This window comes from Pelodiscus sinensis, chromosome 3, assembly GCF_049634645.1.
Source record: "Pelodiscus sinensis isolate JC-2024 chromosome 3, ASM4963464v1, whole genome shotgun sequence".
In the NCBI taxonomy this organism is placed as follows: domain Eukaryota; kingdom Metazoa; phylum Chordata; order Testudines; family Trionychidae; genus Pelodiscus; species Pelodiscus sinensis.
Genome location: NC_134713.1, coordinates 133,877,032 through 133,884,581, shown reverse-complemented (window position 1 = coordinate 133,884,581; position 7,550 = coordinate 133,877,032). Strand labels below are relative to the sequence as shown.

General features: G+C 44.9%; 1 long non-coding RNA gene across 1 annotated transcript; it reads right to left on the bottom strand.

The window, feature by feature from the left end:
- Positions 1–79: 79 nt before the first annotated feature.
- Positions 80–2,123, bottom strand: LOC142827987 (uncharacterized). The gene is made up of 3 exons (XR_012902844.1): positions 1,826–2,123; positions 1,252–1,346; positions 80–191 (listed from the first exon to the last, which is right to left on the bottom strand). It is a non-coding gene; the product is annotated as an uncharacterized LOC142827987 (long non-coding RNA).
- Between the last annotated feature and the right edge of the window lie 5,427 nt (positions 2,124–7,550).

The window sequence follows — 7,550 nt, the reverse complement described above, 5'->3', positions numbered from 1 at the left end:
GGGGCTGCCCCCAGGGGCAGAGCAATAACTGCAATCCAAGGGGGGCAAGGCTAGGGTGGGGTCTCACGAACAGGCCGCACAGAGGCAGGGAGGCATTTGTGCTCGTCGCGATGTAAAAGAAACTCTAGCCCTTGGCAGTGGCAGGCACTAAATCAGCATCCAGATGACAGAGACAAGCTGCAATCTGACATCTGCAGGATGAAAGTCAATAAGACACAAGCAGTGGGCTACACTTAGGAATTTAAAACAATTGTGCACCTACAAAATGGGGACTAGCAGGACAATGGGGAGGGTGGGGGAACAGGACGGATTATGGGTGTCGGGGGCAGTCGGGAGAGGGGAGGCGGTGAGAAGGGCAGAGGAATGGGAAATTATGGAGGCAGGGTAGGCAATGAGTGGGGGGGGGGAGAGGGACAGTGGAGTGGGGGACCGGGGAACAGGGTGACAGCAGTGGCCGGTCAGGGAAGGAGGCGCTGGGGGAGTGGCAGCACAGCGATGGGCATAAATCTTTTTCCAAGCTAATGCTTGGAGCCAAAGCACCTGCCAAGGTGCAAGTGGGAGTCCTTCAGTTGCTCAGCAAGCAACCAGCCCAAGCACCAAGCCCTGAGATGATTAGCAACCCCTGCCCAAGTGCTTTGGCTCCAAGCTCAATAGACCAGTGCACATGTTGTGCAAATGAGTCCACTTCCATCCCTGGGATTGAGACATTGTGCTCAAAGAGGCATATCTGGGATTCATTGATCATGGGATTTGAGAAGGGGATTGTCACAATTTGTCTTTGTTTCTCCAGACTGGGACAGCATTCAGTATCTGGATTGGTCCCATCCTTTCTGAACTTTTGATTCATGAATAGCTCATCAGGATGGAGACAGCCCCCTGGCCCTTCACTGACTTGAAACTCCTGGGACAGATGAAGGGAGTGAACATGAGGACAATTCCATCCCTCTTCCCCTCCCATGCATCTCAGTTCCAGTAGGAGAAAAGAGCTGATTCCCTTTAGGCCCACCTGGTTCTCTAGGAAGGAGCATCATGTCCTGGATCTCATGGGGGGTGGAGAGAGAGAGATTGGGCAGGATGGGGGGCTGACTTGAAGTTTCATCTCCTTCCCCTATCCCTGAAGGAGGAAATGACCAACATAGCTCTGCCTTTACCAAGGATGGCTCACTAGGAAATTAATTTCCTGTCTTTTTTTTTCCAGTTCCCCCCAGTGCTAAGGTAAAACTGCCCCCTTCCGCTCCTGACCACGCTCACCTCCAAGATGTATTGGAGCCTGTCTGTGTCTGAGGATTCTGCCACAGGTTCCCCAGCATGGCCTGCCTGAAGTCAGACAAGGCCCTGTACAGAGCCTGCAAAGGAAGGCACAGCCATGGGTCATATTTGGGAAATTGGGAAAACTCCTCCTCCCTGCCAATAACCCCATTCTTGGCCAATCAGCATCAAGATTCTGAGAACTGGGAGGTGAAGGGATCTCAGCAGTCTTCCTGAAGGATGGCCCATGTCACTACCAGTGGGGATCAGTTTCAGAACAATTCTAGTCCTACCTTTTTGGGAGGGCCTCCCACAGTGACAGCAAACCCCTTGACATACACATCCCTCCTTGATGGAGAAAGGGAAGAAGGGAAAAGGGCAAAAGAAGCAAGAAGAAGAGAAGTTGGGGTGGAGGGGTGAGGGACCTGAAAGGACAAACCCCCAATCCTCACAGTGATTCTGATTGACATAGTCCTTGGTAGGCAATCAAATAATCTCAACCAAGTGATTTCTATGCCTAGAATTCAGCTGGTATCCAATGGATCAGACAGAACAGGATCCAAACCATGCCACGTACATTAATCCTAATTCTCAGTCCTCAAGGAGAGATCTTGAGAAGCAGGGGCGGATATAGGGCAGGGTGAGCCCCCGCGCTTCAAGAAGCCCTGCGCATGCGCTGTGGCGCCACCGCGCATGTGCCGTGTCAAAGGGGGGGCCCTGCAAAATTGTGCTGCCCTGGGCCCCGCAAAATCTTCATCTGCCCCTGTTGAGAAGGAGTCTTGCTGCTGCAAAGCCATAAGAGTCTATGAGGCTATGTCTACACCAGTTTTTTTGCAGAAGAGGATATGCAAATGGCACGTTCATTTGCATATCTTCTTCCAATTCTTTTTGCAGAAGAGGTTTTGCTGCTAAAAAGCCCAATGCAAATAGGGCCATTTGTTGGAAAAAAAGCTCTTTTTCGCAAGAACCCTTATTCCAAGTTTACAGGATCTTGCAAAAAAGGGTTTCTTCCAACAAATGGCCCCGTCTACATGGGGCTTTTTAGCCGCAAAACCTCTTCCGCAAAAAGAATCGGAAGATATGCAAATGAACGTGCCATTTGCATATCCTCGTCTGCAAAACAACCACAGTGTAGACAGTCTGAGCTTGTCCCTGCCTTATGCCTCAGTTCTGCCTGGCTGATGTCAGAGTCTCTCTATGAGATCATCACTGTCCCCCAACAGGCTGAGGTCCTGCAACAGGCCTTTGTGATGTCACTGTGACACCCAATGCTCCTTGTAAAGCTAGTGTCCTGACTCTGGCCACACTAGCCACACTAGCTAAATTATCTTCTAAATAATTAAATTCTAAATTATCTGCCAGAAAACTAGGGTTTTGAAGTGCCTAAATTATCCCTGGAATCATGGTTAGAGTCTTCCCCCCAACCAAATTCTGAAATGGCATCCCCAGTATAGAGTTCCCAGGTGTCCGATATTGTGTCTTCTGTCCGGTAAAAAAACAAACAGAAAATATAGTATTTTCTGTTTGTCTCGGCCGGAAGGCAGCAGGGGACATTCTTACCCTGCCATGTCTGGTGGGGGGGGGGGGGGGAGATTTAAAGGTGCAGTGACTATTTTGTATGTGGGGGGGGGGGGTTGCTCAACTTTGGTCTCCCCCCCTTCATATCCCCACAGCCGCAGGCACCAGTTGCCCCTGCAGCCTGCTAAATGCAATACGTCTATAGGGAGCTCTTTGTGGCATTAATGCCGCAGGAAAAATTACTCAAAATTTGCTTCTCTTAAAAAAAGCAATATTCATAAAATCAGAATATTAGGGTTGAAAGAGACCTCAGGAGGTCATCTAGTCCAACCTCCTGCTCAAAGCAGGACCAACTACAACTAAATCATCCCAGCCAGGGCTTTATCAAGCAAGGCCTTAAAAACCTCCAAGGATGGAGATCCCAGCACCTTCTTAGGCAACTTATTCCAGTGCTTCATCACCCTTCTAGTGCAATAGTTTTTCCTAATATCCAATCTAGACCTCCCCCACTGCAACTAGAGGCCATTGTTCCTTGTTCCATCATGTGCCACCACTGAGCATAGCTCCATCCTTTTAGGAACCCCCATCCTTTTAGGAACCTCTTCAAATAGAGGAATCCTCTCTTCATTCTTCTCTTCTGCACACTAAACAAGCTCATTTCTCTCACCCTCTCCTCATCAATCATGCACCCCAGGCCCTTAATTACTTTTATAGCCTTCCACTAAATTCTCTCCAATTTGTCCACATCCTTCCTGTAATGGGGGCCCAAAACTGAACATAAATACTTCAGATATGGTCTCACCAGTGCTCAACAAGTTGTGATCAATGGCTTGATGTCTAGTTGGCAGCTGGTATCGAGGTACCCCAGGGGTCAGTGCTGGGGCCTATATAGGTCAACATCTTCATTAATTATCTGAATGATGGGTTGGTTTGCACTCTCAGCAAGTTCGTGAATAACACTAAGTGGGGGGAGGAGGAGAGGTAGATACATTGGAGGGATTGGGTCCAGAATGACTTAGACAAATTGGAGAATTGGGCCAAAAGAAATCTGATGAGTTTCTACAAGGACAAGTGCAGAATCCTACATTTAGGATGGACACATCCCATGCACTGCTCCAGCATGGGGACCAACTGGCAAGGCAGCAGTTGTGCAGAAAAGTACCTGATGATTACAGTAGATAAGAAACTGGATATGTCAACAGTATGCTCTAGTTGCCAAGAAGGGTAATGGCACATTGGGCTGCATTAGTAGGAACTTTGGCATCAGATTGAAGGAAGTGATTATTCTCTATTCATCACTGGTGAGGCCAAATCTGGAGTATTCATCCAGTGTTGGGGCCTGTAGTACAGAAAGGATGCAGATAAATTGGAGAAAGTCCAATGGAGGGCATAAAAAATGATTATGGGGCTGGAGCAAATAACTTATGAAGAGAGGCTGAGGGAACTGAGGTTGTTAAGACTGCAGAAAAGAGTGAGGGGGGATTTGATTGTAGCCTTCAACTACCTTTTAGGTCTTGTCCTTTAAACTGCAAACACTTTAGGACAGGACCTTCTACAGTATTCATGTTTGTGCAGGGCCTAGAACAAAGTGGCCTGCTTCAGGCCTTTAGGCAATATAAATGTTAATTAATAATTATCCTGGCTTTTACACTGACTATTGAGCAAGACATGGGATTGCCAACATTGTATTTCACAAATAAGAGACTACGTTCTTAGCACTCTGTCCAATCAGCATCATTATCTACTATATATTTGAGTTTGTGCGTTTATCTTGTGTCCATTTGTTCAAGAACTTCTCCTAAACTGTAATCACCAAATTTGGGAGCAGCCTCCCACACTGGGGAAAAGCTTGCAGACTGGCCTGGGCCGCCCGGATCCAGGCAAAGCTGGATAAGTCTTCTAGGTAGTAATAATACACAATACTCAACTACATTCACCAGGGGTATTTCCTGATGCAATCTTGTTGTACTGAAATGAAAAAATAAGGTACAACCCTTGTTATAAGGAATTGTTGGCAATCCTAAAAGACACAACCTTTCCGCTCCGTTTCCTTATCTATAAAACAGGGATTATAACTTCTACCTCTCTGGAGAATTGGGTGTATTAATTTATATTTTGTAAAGTGCTTTGACCATCTAAAGGCTAAAGATGGCTATGAATTATTCATTTGAAGCACTTTAGGGTCCTTGGATGTGCAAAATATTGTTATTTCAAAGTGAAAACTCTGGTTTCCTGGAATTAAGTTTAAAAAATGCTCTCACCCTTTTCAGAAAAGAAAATATTATGAAACAGTTGGAGTTTTACCTAAAAACAGAAAATATTAAATTTGAAATGAAAGTTCCCTTTCAAAAGAAAAAAAAAGTGAAAACCTTCTGGAAACATATTAATGAGATATCAAAAAATGGTTTACTGACATCAGCTGAACATAATGATACTTGCCATATGTATTTATTGGAACTGTAGTTTTTAATTTCAACACTTAGAACAATTTTTCATTTTGGAAAGTCTTAAAATGGTCTTTCTTTAGTTTTTTTTCAACTTGAATTGTAGGAAAACAATTTTTGCCTCATGCTTCATTACATTTTGAATGAATGTTTTAGAATTATTTAGGGATAAAATACTACATGAAATTTGCAAATATATAGAAGGGCTTCTAGCACAGATTGTAGGACATTGCTCTTCCTCACACTTTCCCCCAGGGCTGGATTAAGAAATTTGACTCAAACGCTACAGAAAAACTTTATGCTGTTTTAAATTCATGCCTGTGAACTTTAAACCAGAAAGATTTCAGTCTACCAAATGTAGGGGAAATGTGTCAAAATCCATCTTGTAATCAGGGATCCTAGAAATTAATTTGCCATGGAAAAAACACAGAATTTGTGGTTTTGCAGAAAATCTGGAGGACTTGGGCTGACTGTGCAGGCCAGCAGGGCTCCCACTTTCAGATTTAATTTTAATTGTGGGAAAACAGTTGGGGGTGGTAATTGGATTTTTTTTGTTTGTTTGATCACCAAAAAACCTACTCATTCTTATAATAGGCAGTTGCCTCCAACTTTACCTGGGCCAATGATTAGTTACTTTCCATTACTTGTGCATTGCCTAACACAACTACAATAAATTACTCTGTGGGAAAGCAGTGGGTGTAGAAATGTTCATTAAGAGGTGAGCAGCAATGCAAGTACAGATCTAATGCTAAGTCCCTGTCTGCAGGTAGGCCCCTTGGTTTGGCTTCATCGTAAATCCGTTTTAAAGCCTCAATTTCTGGAGAGGAGAGGTGTTGCTGTTTCCTTTATGAACTCTTATTTAGATTTTGAAGACTTGCATCTAATGTCAGTATAAAAAATCACGATGGCATTTCATATTACAGTGCAGGCTTGTGAGAAGTTTGAGGGGAACCAGCTGCAGACGTTGACCTAACAGATTTGATGGCTGTTCAAGTAAGAAAAGAGGTAGCATATTGGTAAATGTTTTATAGTATAACAACCTTACTAGATTTGCCATTTCTGTTTCATTTGTTTTCCCTCTCACTGGTCAGTCTTCTCAATTATAATAGATTTTGCTGTAATATTGATATATGGTGAAATATTTAAAATCTCACTAATCTTTTTGAAGTCTCCAAAAAACTGTTCCCATTTTAAACATTCTTGATTGAGCAGGAGTCCCAGCTGATTTCTTTGGGAGAGAAAGTGACACATCAATGGCTAGGATTTTTATTTCTGTAGGCAAACTGGAAAATGTCTCACCTGCCTAGCATAACCTGTTCTACTTACATGGGCTAGCAAGCTTTCAGAATCCATACTGTTTATACATACAGTACATAGCCTATAGTTTTGGTGAAGCTGACACTTCAACTATAAAACCCCTCTAAGGGTACTTAACATTTTCTTAACTTTATTGCCCTCTGGACTAAAATAGCTCTGGCTGATTAGAATATTAAGATGGCATTTTTTTTCTTTTTTATGATTGTTAATTTTTGTTTGGTCATTCTTTAAAAACATACCCAGCTTTGCTCGGGTCCAGGGCTGGTCTGAGGTGGTAGGGGCTGCCCAGCCCAACCAGCGGCTTTTCTCTAGGGGCAACCCGGGCCTTGTAACCCATCCTGTGTTTTTTCCCTTGGGGCGAGCCTGGGTAAGGGGAAGTCACGGGGCCCATGAAGGGGGGGAGTATGCAGCCCAGTCAGCAGCTGCTCACCTGGGGTGGCCCAGGCTGCGCAGTGGGCATCAGTTGCTCCCCGGGGCAGGCCAGGGTGGTGGGGGCCGTGCTGCCAGCTAGCAGCTGCTTGCTGGGGAGCTTGCTGCCCCTCTTGTGGTTATTTGTGAATATAACTGTCCCAGCTCTCAGACCCTCCCCTTTCCATTTGATGTAAAAGAATCGCATTCTGAGCACATCCCAGTGTCCTGGCACAACCAAACCACAACCTGGCTTTAAATTATGATAAGAGAAAGCTGCATACCAAACTTGGTGATCCTAGCTCTTGCCGTTTAGGAGGAGTTCTTGAACAAACGGACTTACAGACGGGCAGATGGACACGGACATACAAACGCTCTAAAATATACAGCAGATTAGTTTTGCACAAGTCAGTGGAACTCCCAACCAATATTGACATGACATGGGCAGCAGGTGGACCCCCCTAGGCCCTGCCCCTCTCATCCTTGCTTTGAGACCTCACTGCTTGCAGCTAAAGCTCAGAGCCCCACTGTAGCTGTTCTGGCGCACAACAGTCTCTGGTGGGCGAAAAGCGTAACTGCAGCACTTGTTGGGCAAAATGTATTTTCTGTGGAAAA